The following is a 14,952-nucleotide window of genomic DNA, read 5'->3' as shown; positions in this document are numbered from 1 at the left end:
CTAAGTAAAATCAAAGGACTGGTGATGGGGAAGTCCAAGGAGGAAGCTGGAGAAGTACTGCTTAGTTTGATAGATTATTCTGTCTTACAAGGTTCTACGCAGGCATCAGAGTGAACAGGAGATGTGTAGAAACCTAATCCTGGGCACATTCTCAGAGCCACACATGCTACAGTGTAGGAAACTTTTTCTATCTTCCAGTACTTTGACTTCGTTAGAAGTCTCAGTATGGCCTAATTTTACTAATTCAGGTTCAAACTTCTCCCTTCATCTCAACCTTCCTGTTGCTCTGGGGGAGCTGTAGTTCTTTCCCCATGCAGCCCCTTTTCTGAGGCTTTTTGCTTTTTACATTTGTCATTTGTAGATTTGTTATAAACTTTAGAAGAAGCAGCAAGCTGGAAAGAGGCAGTGCTGCCTGGGGCTGAGCCGCAGGGCTTTCTGGGGACAGCTTGGGGCAGGGTGGACTGGGACCTGCAGCTCCCGTGGGGCACTGCGCTGATGAGCTGAGCTGAGAGGTTATAAGGGGAGATATGTCAGTACAGCCAAATCATAGTACCTAGGTTAGATAAAAACCGTCTAGATGGAGCATTTCTCCTTTCCCCAAACGGAATTTCCTTCCCAAGAATTTTGTGTTTCTTAGCAAGTTTTAAAACTGAGATTTTTAATCTTAAAAGAAACCAAAATTAGAATTTTCCATAGGACAGAAATTCATATTTCAGTGATAAAGCAGAGGAAACCATGCTAAATGGAGAAACTGAATGGCTGGTAGCTGATTTTACTTTCCAGAATGGCAGACAAAGAGGTCCTTCATGGGGCACAGGCATAATCCTGAGGACAGTCCTTCCTCCCGTGCCAGCAGCTGCCCTGTGCAGAAGGCTGCACCTAGCTCAGGCAAGGTTTTTGCAGCAAACAAAAATTGACCCTAGGAGACTTTACCATCAGTTGCCTTCTTTAGCCTTACTGCCTTCTGTTGATACCTTGGCAGCCAAATGGAGAGTTATTTGGTATATTTTCATTTGCAAAATTAAATTTGGAGAGGAGAGAGATATTTCATAAAATAAACCAATATAAACAAAAATAGCCCCTCTGGGTAAGAAAATACAGCTAACTGGGGGAAGTGCATGCAAATCCGTATAAATAACCGCCGTGTAAACCCATGATGCTGTGTATTTCTAGTAACCAACCTTCAAAAGAAGAAGATGAAAACAAAGGAGGGCAATGATGTGTGGATTAGAGAACATAACATGTGAAGAGGCTGAGAAAGCTAAATTCATAGAGTCCAGTGAAAGAGATGGCTCAGGGGGAACATGATCACAGTCTATAAATACCTTCAACGTAACAATAGAAATGAAGGGAGGGAATTATTCACAGTCTCAGAAAATTGTAGGCCAGGGAGCAATGGCCTGAAGCTAAGAAAGAAAAAGTTTAGGTGAGATATTAGGGGGAAAAAAGAAGCCCTGACAAAAGAAAGCGCCAGGGCAGTTTAATAGTCGAACAGGGAAAGTGCCCAGTGTAGCATAACTGCCAGGTTTATGCAACCAGTGAGATGGCATATCGCTGGAAAAGAGAGAGAGGGGCTTTAATCAGACTCACAAGAGCCAGATCAGATTGAAAGAGTACTTCTTGGTCTCACAGGCTATGCTCCAGGTAATGTCATATAGCGCTACGTGGAACTTCAAGGCAGAGCTGTTTCTTTGAACTAGCCCAGCTGCTTCCTCTATTGCTCTCCCTTACATATTTCCTCTATCCATCATGCACCCCCCTTCCCATCCAAATGTGGATGAATTCCATGTTGTCCCCTCTTACCGAGTTTGGCTTTCCGTCCTGCTGACAGAGGTGTCAGGAGAACTGCAGGAAGAAGGAGCAGTTGTTACTAAGGCAAGTCCAGCCAAGAGGGCTGCTGATATGACAGATTATAGAAGGAAATCTCAAAGTCACTTAAGGATGAGGGGCTGGAGGTTTGCATGAATAATACCAGTAATCATATAAAAAACTCTACAACAGTGAAAAGTTGGAAGAAACTGCTGCCTCTGCTCAGAGCACCTCAAAAACCAACTCAGATTGGTCTCCATCGAAAGAATGAGATTTCCAGGGCTTAGTGGGTCTTTTTGAAGAGAAGGCTTTTTCTGGAGGAAACGAGTGAGTAGGACCCTATGAGCTCTGGTGGTGGGTCCCCACTCCCCGTTACTTCTCTTTGCCCTCGAAATGCAAGGGAATGGCATCAGCCAGGTCTGAGACAGGCTGATATTAATTCTCTAACATGTGAGAGAAAGGTGTTTCTAATGCATGCCCAGCACACTTCATAAGGTGTGCTAATAACGAACGACAGCGAGTTCACAGTCCAGAAGATACCCTGGAGGTGGGGTTCGGTTGCTCGGAGGAGCGTGGGAGGAAGCAGGAAGGCTGTTGCTACCCACGGGCACGGGGCTCCCGCTGCGAAGCGATACACGATTATCACAGAGCTCGCCGTTGGCTGGCATCTAGTCAAACTCCTGGGTACACAGCAACCAGTACCCAGGCTGGTTTACAGCACAATTACAGAGCTACTGCCAAAATAGATACTCGGTGTACAGCACAGAAACCTCTTACATAGAAACCGTCTATAAATACTGCCTGTCGCCCTTTCCCTTCGGGGAACCACAGCAAAGGTATCTGCACACCCAGCACTGCTGCCGTCTAAGGGCCGTTCCACAAAGCTCACTTGTGGGCATTCCCCCTAAGTTGCCAGGGAAGAGACATCTTTCTGCATGACACCCCTCTCTTGGTGCTTTCTTTACAATGAAGTCCCCACGGAGCATCACCGCATGACTGCTCAGCAGCTGCCGCCGGTGCTTGCAGGACTCCGGGGGAAAATAAGAGCTGCAGCACATTGTGCAAAAGCAAATAGAAGACACTAAATGTGAGCCTGTTGCATCCTTAATGCTAGTCCAGAAGCAGCATTGGAGTGGCAACACTGTATCTGAAACAATTTTGTACCGTTTTAATAGTTTAATTTTAGTTTTGTTATGAGTGAAACAGAAAAGCCTAATGAATCTATGCTGAAGTTCTCCAGTTGAGCATCATCACTTTTTAGACCAACCCAGATAGCTGATGAATGTTTTGCCAGTGGTATCTTAGTGGCGAGCATCTTGCAGAGGGAGTTTCTTGGTTTCATTGGTTTCTTGTTTACAAAGAACTACTTAACGTAATGATTCTCTGATGTCTTCACAACAGATAATAGAAGAAGTATTTCAAAGGAGATCTGTGTGAAGTTGGGGGCACGACTGGGTTACAGAGGTGGTTTGTTTATGGAATTGCTAATCACTAAAAATATCAGATGCGATAGTCTGAAGACCAAAAACAATGACAAGGTTTGCTCTTCTTTGGTTTTAAAGCTAAATCTGTATCATTTGCTGTGCTGAAAATCCCTGACAATTACTGGTGAAATAAGAAATCTAAAAGACTTTTAAAATAATGATTTTAAAAGTCACCCTTTTTCATTTGAAATGTATTCCACATCCTCAGGAATCCAGATAGGTATGTACAAACAAGTATTTCCAGAAGATATGTCCTAGAAAAATCTGGAAAGAATAAAAGAACAAAAAAGCTGCACGGGTCTGCTGCACCTTCCCCAAAGTTTCTTTCGTTCAATAACTTTGTTAAAACAATCCGCAGTTACATACATAAGCTCAAATGATCGTATTTCTGAATAGCTATTTAACTGAAGGGAACTACAGTCATTCTAAAGTCATATCTCTGTTACAATCTATAATGAATGTAATCTTCAAGGGGCAATAACTTCTCTCAATTACACAATTTTTCTGTTAAAAATGGCATATGTTACAATCTGGGTTGTCAGCTCCTCTGGCCATGGACACATGCATTTCTTTGTAAAGCATCTTAGGCACCCCCAGTATACTATCAATAAGATCAGTAATAATGTTAAAACTTTTTTTTTTTTAATTGCATGTTAATAGAATCTTTCAACTTATTTTTCCAATATAAATACATAGGGCACAACAGCTATTTGGAGATCTCCAATTAGAGCTGTTTTGTGGCTATCTCTACAGAAAATGCCTTTGGCTAATATAATTTAAACCTCTTCTGTAAATGCATTTCATGCTTTGAAGTTAGCTAATAATTTCTGTCATTTAAGAGCAATGTTCGGTGATTTGCTCTTATTAGTAAAAGCAAGAAAATGAGGGCTCCCCTTGGCTCCCTGCTCCCCACCTGCCCGAGCGCTGGTGATCTGCTGCCCTTGATGTCCCGAGAGCTGCCCTGCTGCTGGGCTGCGCTGGCTGGGAAGGTGGCGAGGACTCCGGGACAGCATTTTTACAAAGAGCGCAGGCGGCCGGGGGAACTTAGGTCCCAAGGTCACAGCCAGAATCGGGAAGGAGAACTATAAATTACAAAGCACTGGACTGCAGCCAAGCCCATGGGAAGCTGCATTTAGCATATCATTCTCTAAGCAGCAGGATGAAACCTTAACTCCCTTTCAGACAGAATTTGAATGGAATTTGTTATAAGAACACTCTGATTGAAATATCACCAACTGACTTTCCATGACAGAAATGGGTTGCAATCGCGGGGGATCCTCTTCCAACCAGCCCAAAGTGATGATGAGGATGATGATAGAGCCCTATCAAATATTTATGAAAATCAGATGAATTTCTGAGCTAGCGACATGCTGATATTATAACAAAGACCTCAAATAAACTCCTGACATTAACCTAAGCTCAGATTTCTCCCACTGTAAACCAAAGGTTGAACAACAAGCTGATTCTAGTATTTTGAAGTAAAAATGCTGCAATGGAGGTTAATAGCAATGTAGTTAGAACAATACAGTGCAGGTAAGTGTGATGATTTATTACTTGTAGATACTATTTACACACTGCTATCAGTGCTGTAGACCTCCAGTGTAAGGTGCAGCATTAGAAGAACTTTACGTGAGCTATAGGCTCCTTGGGCAGTGGCTCCCATGTGTTACATGCATATACAATATCTAACGCTCTGGGGATATTCTGAGTCCTCCAGAAGTTGCAGCATACACAAAACAATATGAGCAGTGCTATTCCAAAGCATTAAAAAAATATAGTTTTTATGAGAAAAGGATGAATTAATTATTTTAAGGATGCAAAAGTTACTTTAGATTTTAAATGTTGAAAAAATACAAAAAAGAAATTATCCATGTAAATTTTCTGTATCACGAACGTAAAACCTCTGCCTCTGCATCTCGCTGTCGCACCATTAACTCTCAGACCCGTATTTAAAGATGTGAGATAATATAATTGTTAGTCTCTGTGGGAGAAGGGGCAGCTTGAAAGCAAATCCCTTCCCCCTTGTCTACAAAGGAAGAATACTGGCATTAAGTGCTGAGACAGCTGCCATCCTTCCATCTTGGCACCAAGTTAGGAGATGGAAAGCAGGGAAGAGATGCTGGAGCGTTTGGGGAGGGCTGCGTAAAGGCAGGCGAGGATAGTAATTTATTGGACAGCAGCTTCCTCAGGTGGAGTGTACAGCCGGAACTAGTAACTACATGTGAACCATTTTGCTAGTAAGTTATAACTGATTCTTTAAAACACTGTTGCAAGGGCTTTGCGACTAGGAAAGGTACTATTTGCAAGAAACACTAACAGTGTGATCTGAATAGCTGTTGTGAAGAAAAGCCAGAAAAGTAATAAATTAGCTTCTGTAGTTAGAGAGTTTGTTTTTTTGGTTATGAGTGTGATAAAGTATACTTTCAGGGAAAGCTGGAAAAAAGCATCTAAGTACTTGTAAAACATCGTAGAGATGTCAAGGAATGAACTTTCCCTAGAAGTGGTGGATGTGGAAATCTGTGTTGGATGGACTAAGTTCTGGAGGGGGAGACATAAGGATAAAATAATAGCTGGTCATGCTCCATCTTGCACCCCAATGCTGTGATAACCTCCAGATGAAAAGGTTTCGGTCACTGCAGATTAGGACAGGATTATCTCTTTTCTTACTTGAGAAACCAGGCAAATACATTTCTGCTGCAAGAAAGGAAAGGCTGCGTTCTGTAAGTACTCCTTTCTCTGAGCCTTTGGCATCTGCTAAAATGAAGAAAATAACTGCTCTTCTGAACTGCAACACAAAGAAGAGATTCACGGCGTCCTCCCGTGTATGTGTCTGCAAATTCATATGTTTTATTGACCAGGATGCTACTTTTACAATTTCTTCCTTTATTTCATAGATCTTTTCACAAATGGATTTTGTGATCCCTAAGAAATGAGATGTCCAAAGGTTCACAAAACAACAATCTTTGTGGTTTTTTGCCAAATGAAAGAGCAACGTGGTTTTTATCCCTTCTTATGCGCTAGTCTAACTTCTGATGTACTCTTTAGATATCTGAATTTATTTTACTAATTGAGCTCATACTGATTTATATGCTTTAAGCAGATCAAGCAGCTCATGCAGAAAACCCTGTTAAAGTATATTAAATAATTATTTATGCAACATCTTCCATTGAAGAACTTAAAAGCAACAGAAAAATTAATTGATCTTCTTTGAGCTAAGTAGTATCCCCGTTTCAGGATATAAAAATGAAGGCATATTAAATCAGATATTCAAACACAGGTGCCTGAAGTTAGTCATCTAAATATACATGTCACTAGCTAACTACTGCTTTGATTCTCCCAACTTAGGAGGGGATAATTTTTGCATTTGAGGGTCACGCTGAATAGAATGGGAAACCAACATTTCTCAAACTATTTCTGTGCAGGTGTTAAAGGGACACAGATTTAAAAACCAGGATCTCCTGTGGCTTTGGCTCAAATTAGCAACTGTTGAAAAATAAAGCAACTTTTATTTAGCAGCTAGCTATAAGTGGATGTCAGATTGCAGGCATTCAAGTTCAAAAACCACTCAGAAAGTTTATGTAACCGATCCTGTCACCTTTCCCAACATGAGTAATTACTGCTCTCTCAACAAGTGCCATTTACTTACATTAACTAACTTTCATGAGGTTGGTTACTGTATGAATGGGGGTTGGAAGATCAGGCCCTAGGAGATTTTATCGTGGTCGTGCTGCTCTTTGGCAGCACTGCAGACAGAAATCAGCCCCCCTGCCTGCCTTCTGTCTTCATCAGGAGCAACCTCCAGCCCCTTCTCCCAGAGCAAGGACTTGCACCTCCGAGTGAGTGAGGCTTCTTTCTGATGACGAGCGAAAAGCCATTTATGGATGCTGTGTTACACATTTCAAATTAAGTATTTTAAGGGAGGTGCAATAATTGTCAGGTCTGCATATTTAACGGACCTTGAGCTATAAACATGCTCAAAAAGTGCCTAGTTAATATCGGTTTGACAGTGAATTGGCACAGTGCTGAACCCTGATGCATCAAATTAGCATCGATCCACAAAATGTTACCGAAAGGTTTCTTAAATCTGCCAAGTTTTGAAACCAATTCGGGAGAAGAGGGCTTCTCCCCCCAGCCCGCCTTTTTTTAAGTCCTTTCTAATTCCCTGCCAGGAGTCCAAGGGCATTCCTTCAGAAATGCTTTAGAAATGTTAATTTTTTTCAAATTTTGTTTTCCCATCCTCATTCAAGAGTGATCAATTCCTCTTAGGGTGTTTCTTTGGCGTACAATTTAAAATCCTCTCCTGCTCGCTCTGGGTCGGGAGGAGCGGAGTTGTGACCGCGCGGTGCCCAGCCAAGGTTCAGCTGGGCTCTGTGCAGACGATGCGCGTTTGATATTCTGGGATGCAGGTGCTCCGCCGCCTCCAGTGGATGGCTAATAACTTCCAGGTGGGATTTGAAGGAACTGGCACTGCCCCATTACATTCCTCTATGGCTTCGGTCCTGGCAACCTCAACAGCTTCCCCTCTCCCTGCGTGATATTAATACATCTGCGCTCAGCGGACCCGACTATGCTGGAACACCCTCAATAAACAGGAAAGCTGGCACGCTCTGCTCTCTGAAGGGTTCATGACTCCGCTGCAGTTTCAGCTCCGTCTGCCAGCGCTGGGGTTTGTTAACCTTCCTGGCAGCCTGCAAAGCCACTCTGCTCTGGGGTGCGCTGCCGACGGACTGGCGGAGGCTGGCCGACAGTCTGCCACGAAGGCAAAGAGTTTGAAGGAGGCTTACGCTGCTGGAGGAGGCTCATCCTGGTTGGTATTAGCTCGCCTTGCTTGCATTGTGCTCTATGGATTTTCAATAACTATGATAGAGGAGTGTACAGTGAAACAAAAGAATTAAGATATAATGGTGACATTTTTCTCCAGAATTTTTATGTCTGTCTAAGCAGGGAAACAAATGGTAGGGTAAGGTTCCAGTGTCTAATCACAGTGCTTTCCTTGAAAACGCGCGCTGTAACAGCTATTGAAATGTTTTGCCAGCAAAAGTCATGTAACAGCACCTGTGGGAGAGGCTTGTGACATTGGTTTTTATCCCCTGAAAGAATGGAAATTGGGTGGCTTTCAGAAGAAAGCCATTGAATGGGCTGTTTAATTGTTGCTTACAATTAGGGATGCATAGTGTGGTGTGGTTACCATGAGGTGGCACATACTAGCACCTAATGGCTCCAAAAGTGGCACTGCCACTCCTGGAAGGTTGTCCCCAGCATGGCAGGGAGTGTGCTGCAACAGTGTCCCCTCTTGTTCCAACCTTCCTCAGCCATCCTCCTGCTCTGCTCTTCACCAGTGGGGTCATGCTGTGAAGACGGGACCCTGCAGTCCCCTGACTTGCTCTTCTCATGGCACGTGCTCCACTGCTGAAGTCATGGCTCCAGGTTTCAGTGGTGGCACTGGGACCAGAGACTGCGCCTGCAGAACGTCTCCCTGTGGAGTGGCTGCTCCAACCACCGCCGTGGTTGTGCCTCCTGGAGACGGAAAACTGCCGGAAACATCCGTGGGACCTCGTTTGTTTGTGGTTGTCCCCACCAGCTCCCACTCAGCATCAGAAACAGGAGGAGGCTGAAGATGTTGCTCCTGTGGCTCAGCTGAAGCCAGGGAGAAATGTCAGCTGCTGTGTGATGACTAAGGCTCACATGCTTATTACTTCTATCAGTTAGAGCTCTTAATCACTTTGTGCTGTTTCATCCTATAACATGAATTCACTTCAAGCTGTGAAATTCACCATTTTTGCCATGACTAATTTGTGAAATCTGCCACCTTCCTTCGTGGTTCGCTTTGTGCCCTAGTTAGGCATCATCTGTCTGATTAGGGAAATCTGTGATTTGTTTCTTGCAGTTGAGCCAATACAATTTCATTCCCCTCCTTTCTCCTCTTTGCACTCAACTGTGATTTCATCATCACTTTTGCCTTTTGATGCGACAGGGACGGAGCAGTGTGGAAGCCATCTTTGCCGGGGTTTGCACGCAGTGAGTCCTGGCTTTCCTCTTCTACGTAACGTGTGGGTAGGGCTCAATCTTGCATTGGTGGGACTCAACCTGAGGCTTTAACCTGGGCTTTGGTTAAAGCCGCTTAGGTCTATTATGTTATGTTTACCATCTTGCTACATTTCTCCCAGCCTGGTTGCTGCAATATTTTGGAAATCATTTCCCACCTGCCTTGCCAGTGCCTTGTTTCATGATACATTCATCTGTTACTCTTTATATTGAACATTGCTGGCGTTACTAAATGTTATAAATGTAGCCAGTATACCATAAAAATACACATGCAGCTGACTGGTCTTGCCTACAAGAAATACTATTAATCTTTCTTTTTTCACGTGCTCTGGGCAAGGTCCAGAATGTGCTCGAGGAACATCTCGTAACTGAATCGGGTCCTAAATTCCGATTTTCTCACTGGTTGGTTAATGTCTAAAAATATTTTCCCACACTCTTAGTGTCTTAATTGTTCTTTGAAGACGTTGCCAGCTCATCCATCCTTTTACCCATAATTTACACCCTCTTACAAACCCAGTGAAATATTATTTTAGTATTTCTGTCACTGAAATACAGTGATAAATGGTCTTCTTTTAAGATCAGTGGGAACAGTATAATGGATGTGCAGGAGAGCTTATTGACTTGCTCTTGCCAAAATGGAGTCCTGCCATGAAGTTCAGAGGGATCACAAGCTGCCCTGGATACTCCTCATGCTTCGAATAGTCCTTTTTAATGGTAAAGCTTATGGGTTTGTGCTACACAGACTTTTACAAGATAATGATAGGAGAGCAAAAGAAACCTTCCCTCCTCGCTCTGCTCATTTTCACCATTTTCACTCGTTTTCCTTTCCATCTCTCTCTTCCTGTATTCTGCCTTTTTTTTACTAGTTTCACTCAGTCTAAGTTAATCTGAAACGCAATAATGTAAATAAGATCAGCAGCACCATTTCTATTAACAGATAGATAAATGGACAAATCTCTGAGAATCCCCGGCTGTAATTAACCCTTGATCAGAAACCTGGAGGAGGAGGTTCAGGAACGTCCCACGTGCGCATTCGTTATTTCATCCAGCTGTTGGAAAACCTACGGGCCTGATCCTGCTTCTGCTCATACGGTTGATAAAATTTCTTTGAATGACTCTGAGAGCAGGATTATGCCTGGTGCTCAGCACCCCATACTCTTCTCTGTATCTACTGCATTCAGCATGGGAGTCTTGCAGCTATACTAGCCCAAGCTATTTACTTACCACCACTGTGGACTAATCAGATGGCAATAAAAGCTTTTACTGTGCCATCGTGTTTGTGATCAGCAGAAACATAAAAAGCATGTTAGCAAATTGATTTTTGGCATTAATTGTGAGCAAAGAGCATTATAGTGAGTACAGATAGGGAAAAGGCAGAAAAATTCTATTTTAGTATCTTAAAAGTGATTCTGGAAGATGCTGAGCTAAGCCCAACGGACATACTTTTCAAATACCATAAGGCAAAGAGTAGTTACTGAATCTCCTCAGTCTTATTAGCTTACATAAACATAAAAATATGAATAATGTTTAAAAAGCTAAATTCTCCAGATAATCCATAATCAGTAAATGTTCATTACTGAGATGTAGCAAATATGCATGAGATTTCCCCAGTGACATTTTGATTACATGATTTAAAAGGCTTAGCAAAACCCTCTTCCACACGGGGCCGGGCAGAAACTTCTGCAGGCTCCAAAGGTCACTTGGCCGCAGCTCAGACCTTCCTGGTCCCCTTCAGGAACGAGCAGGAGAAAATCAGAATTCACTGTCTCATTTTACAGCTCTGGTGTTTTATAAATAAATCATCTCCACACGATGATTGATGTCTCCATATAAATAATTAAGTCTTGACCTTATGTTATGACACCTGCTAAATTTTTTGGCACTTGAAACCAGTGCTGAGGAGAGATCCTTGACACCAGATAAATAAAGGTGGGACTAGATTCAAGGGGGAGGGGGAGCCAGGTTTTTGTTTACCCTCATTTTGTTCTGTTTGATTCCATCAGCTAATTGGTGATGATGATTATTAATCTCTGTTGCTGTCTACTCTATGGATGTGATTCCTGCCTGTGATTGCCGCTGGAAAGTTGGCTCTATTAGAAGCAGACTTTGATGAGATTTCCAGTAGCCACAGTTTCCCAGAGCTCCCCCAAATCACTGCGTGCCCTAGCCCAGGCACTTTACACTTATTTTCGTTTGCGATTCACTTCGCTGGGTGGCAGAGCTCCAGTAGCCCGGGTGACACTGTCATTCTGCTCAACCAGGCTAGGTAGCAGGTGTCAGCAAAAGTTTAATTTGGAAGCTCATGAATTCAAAAGAAGAGCTTAACGGTTATCCCCAACACAGAGAGCTGCTGTGGCCTGCTCCTGGAAAAGAGAAAATCCCAGGGACATGAAAGGAATTGATGAGACGCCAGGCATCTGACAAAATGAAATCTTCTCGGGATAAACTGGGGATAGCTTTCTCATCAAATGGTGAGCATCATTAATAAACAAAATGGATTTAGCAACTGCATTTCCGATTTTCACTTCTGAGACCGTTCGGGTTTACCATTCATCCTCCCTCACTAGTACTGTATACACAGCCTATTCTCTGAAGAGCTGCAACTTTTAAATCTTGCAATAAAACACAAGCATTTCAGGGTAAGCGTCTAACATAAGAAAATGAGCATCTGGGTTTTTTTAAGCATGTTAATCTGCAGACACCACAAGTCAGCTACAGACTCAAGTGACGTTATAATACAATTATAATAAGGGGCTTTCCTAACCCCTCAAAAAGCCTAAAAAAAACCCCATGCAGCTACGACTAGGTATCACATTGTTCCTGGCTACTTCCACAGCCAACACCAGGGAATCCCAGATGGCAGCGAGGTGCCCGGGCTGTCCGGTCGCACACCGGTGCTAACACACTTGTACAAAATTACTCTTTGCTATATGTTTGCCGTGTTTTGAATGCGTACGTTCTTAAGGGTTCAGTGAGATGTAAGGTGGCATTGCAAGGTCCGAGTTGCCGGTATCACCGGGCAGGGGCGGGGGAACACGGGACTCACCAAGAAGCAGACCGACGGGAGAACAGCGCCTAAAGCAAACCCCCGTTCCGCTACCGAGCAACTCCAGAAATGAGAAAGTGCCTTAATACCCGCTCCTGCTTGAGCACAGATTGCACTCCGGGTGAACTGGGTTTCCAGTCTGGGGAGATGCGGCATTTAGCAACTACTTTGCTTTGGATCCCATTATTTTCCTTACAGAAACCCAAGCCAGATCCGCACCCGCGAGCAGTCAGCCCCGCTGAGACGCCGGCTCTACCCCTCACGCGAAGTTGGGGTCCCGGCGCCCCGCGACCCCCGTGCCTGAGCGGGGCTGGGCCGGCCCCGCCCGGCTGCGGTGGGAGCGGAGCGGAGCGGGGCGGGGGGACGCGCCGCAGCCCCGGGGCAACCCGCACCGCGCCCGGCCCCGAGGGCGGCACCTGCCCCGGCACCCCCCCCAATTACCGGCACTGTTAATTTCGGCGCCGCCCGCTCGTCCCGCTCCGGGAGCGCAGCCCCGAGGTGAGGGGGTCGCGCCGCCGGGGGAGGGGGAACACACGGGACGAGGGGCCCCAGCGCGGCCCCGCCGCAAGTTTGGGCACTTTCCCGAAGTGGTGCGGGGACAAGCTGGGGAGCGCCTGGGGGGTACGGGAGAGGTGCGGGGGGGGCGCGCAGCCCTGCCCGGGCCCGCGGGGGCGACTCGCACTGACCTGCGCCGCGGCCGCGCCGCCTCCCCGCGCTCAGCGCATCCTCCGCGCCGCTCCCGCCGCCGCCGCTCTGCGCGCCGCAGCCGCGGCTCCGCGCCGGCGATCCTCGGCGGGGAGGAGAGAGCGACGCGGGACAGCCCGCCCGGAGACGGGAGGCCGCCGCCCCCCTCCCCGCCTCCCGCCCCCCTCCGCCGCCGCCGCCGCGCCCCGGCCCCGCGCGGCTCGGCTCGGCTCGGCGGCAGCGCGGCCCCCGCCCCGCGCCCCGCTGCGCACCTCCGGGAGCAGGTGCGGCGGCCTCCGGCGGGGAGCGCGGCCCGGCCCCGCTGCGCCCTCGGCGCATCATCCCTCGCCGCGGCACGGGGAGAGCGCGGGCGGTGCCGGTGCCGGTGCCGCCGCCTTTCCAGGGGTGCCGTTCGCCGCTCAAGTTTGACACGTTTTCGCGGCGCCGTCCGCCCCCCCGGCCGCCTTCAAGGCTGCTGAATTATGCATTGTCTGAAGGGCAAATTAGCGCCGTGCGGAACAGGGGGCTGCCGAAAAAAGCGTCTGTCTGTCTGTGTGTGTGTACGCACGCACAGGCGCGCACACAGCTCCTGCCGGGAAGCTGCATCGTGAGCTTGTGCCTGGGCGTCTCTGACCGAAATATTGCAACCCCCGATTGGGAAGTTGCGGCGGAGGGAGGAAAGGTCCCAGGCAGGGCGCTGGGGAAGCCTCTGCGTCCCTGCTGCCGCGTGTCTTTTAGGAGGAGCAGGGCAGGGAGGCTCTTTTCATATTTTCAAGTGTGGATACAAGCATCCTGCCGGGCATGTCCTCCTCCGGTCTGCAATTTAACGTTATTGAAAATATATGCATTTTAAGACCAGTTTGGAAGATCGAGGCCCACACTTACTCCCAAAAGAAGGTGGTTTTGAACACAAACCCCAAGGGGAGAAACAGTAGAAGTAAAGGGAAGAGAATTGAAGCGATGATGCTTTCAAACAATAAGTCGGAGCAGGTGCGTTGTAGCCAGGTCATGGTGGGGACCAAGGTGCCTTGTCTAGAGCCTGGAATGTGACCTGTGGAGTAACTGCACAGAAGATGCCTCTTGCTCTCTCTGCTGGCTATTTTCTACCCTAAAATACCGAGAGGCTTTTCCTGCACAACTATGCAGCAGAATAAATGGTCTAATAACAGCAAAACCAGGATATGGCTATAATCCCCAAGAATGGCCTCTGTGGCATGCCTGGCTATTGCTAGGTGTAATGAAGTGGCCACTGGATGAAATCAAGAAACACCAGAGTTAGATTAAATAGTGCCCCCAGAGCCTGTGCATCAGGGAGGTACACTGTGCTCTGGACCCACTCCTTAACTTCGGGTGAGCCCGAAATTGCCAGGAGCTGCCCTTTCTGCCAGGGAATCGTGGAGCTGAGCTTTGGCAGCCCGGAGGGAGCAGCAGCGGGGCTTGCTGACAAACAAAGCCAGCCGCGTTATGTTGACGTACCTGCCATCCACCCTTCATAAGACATTATTGTGCACATAAAGTGTTAAACGTGTGTCAAGATGGATCCTGTCTACAACCCTCTGAATAGTTCCAGGTGTGTCTTATAAATAAACTATGACATTTGTCCTTTGTCTAGATTAACAGAAATACATTATACTTAGTCTGCTCCCGAGCAATCAATTGTTCCGACTAAGTCGGTGTTTTTTTATTAAAGTATTGATTAGGGACCCAATCCTGTAGTCTTTAAGCAAGCCAGTTCTTTGCTGATGAATGGAGTATTAGATTGAGACTTTTGAGATCAGACTTTATGTAATTCTATTGTCACAGAAAAATAAAGTGCACGTGGTACAGCTTTCCAGGGGGAGATGCATTCATGCCACTTGGAGTTCAAAGGAAGAATAACACACG

The 14,952-nt window shown here is 46.1% G+C and overlaps 1 protein-coding gene across 2 annotated transcripts in view; it reads right to left on the bottom strand.

Annotated features, from left to right (window-relative positions):
* The window catches only part of CHST8 (carbohydrate sulfotransferase 8), a 186,717-nt gene extending 173,156 nt beyond the window's left edge, over positions 1-13,561 (bottom strand). The window contains exon 1 of one of the 2 annotated variants that reach the window (XM_075161375.1): positions 13,341-13,561. The gene's annotated coding sequence lies outside the window, so the exon portion shown is untranslated. Of the gene's footprint in view, positions 1-13,070; positions 13,140-13,340 lie in introns of those variants that run through there. The other variant, XM_075161374.1, reaches the window with a different exon arrangement.
* Between the last annotated feature and the right edge of the window lie 1,391 nt (positions 13,562-14,952).

Source organism: Calonectris borealis, chromosome 12 (assembly GCF_964195595.1).
Source record: "Calonectris borealis chromosome 12, bCalBor7.hap1.2, whole genome shotgun sequence".
Lineage (NCBI taxonomy): Eukaryota > Metazoa > Chordata > Aves > Procellariiformes > Procellariidae > Calonectris > Calonectris borealis.
Note: the sequence above shows the minus strand (reverse complement) of the source record. Positions and strands in the feature narration are given on the sequence as shown.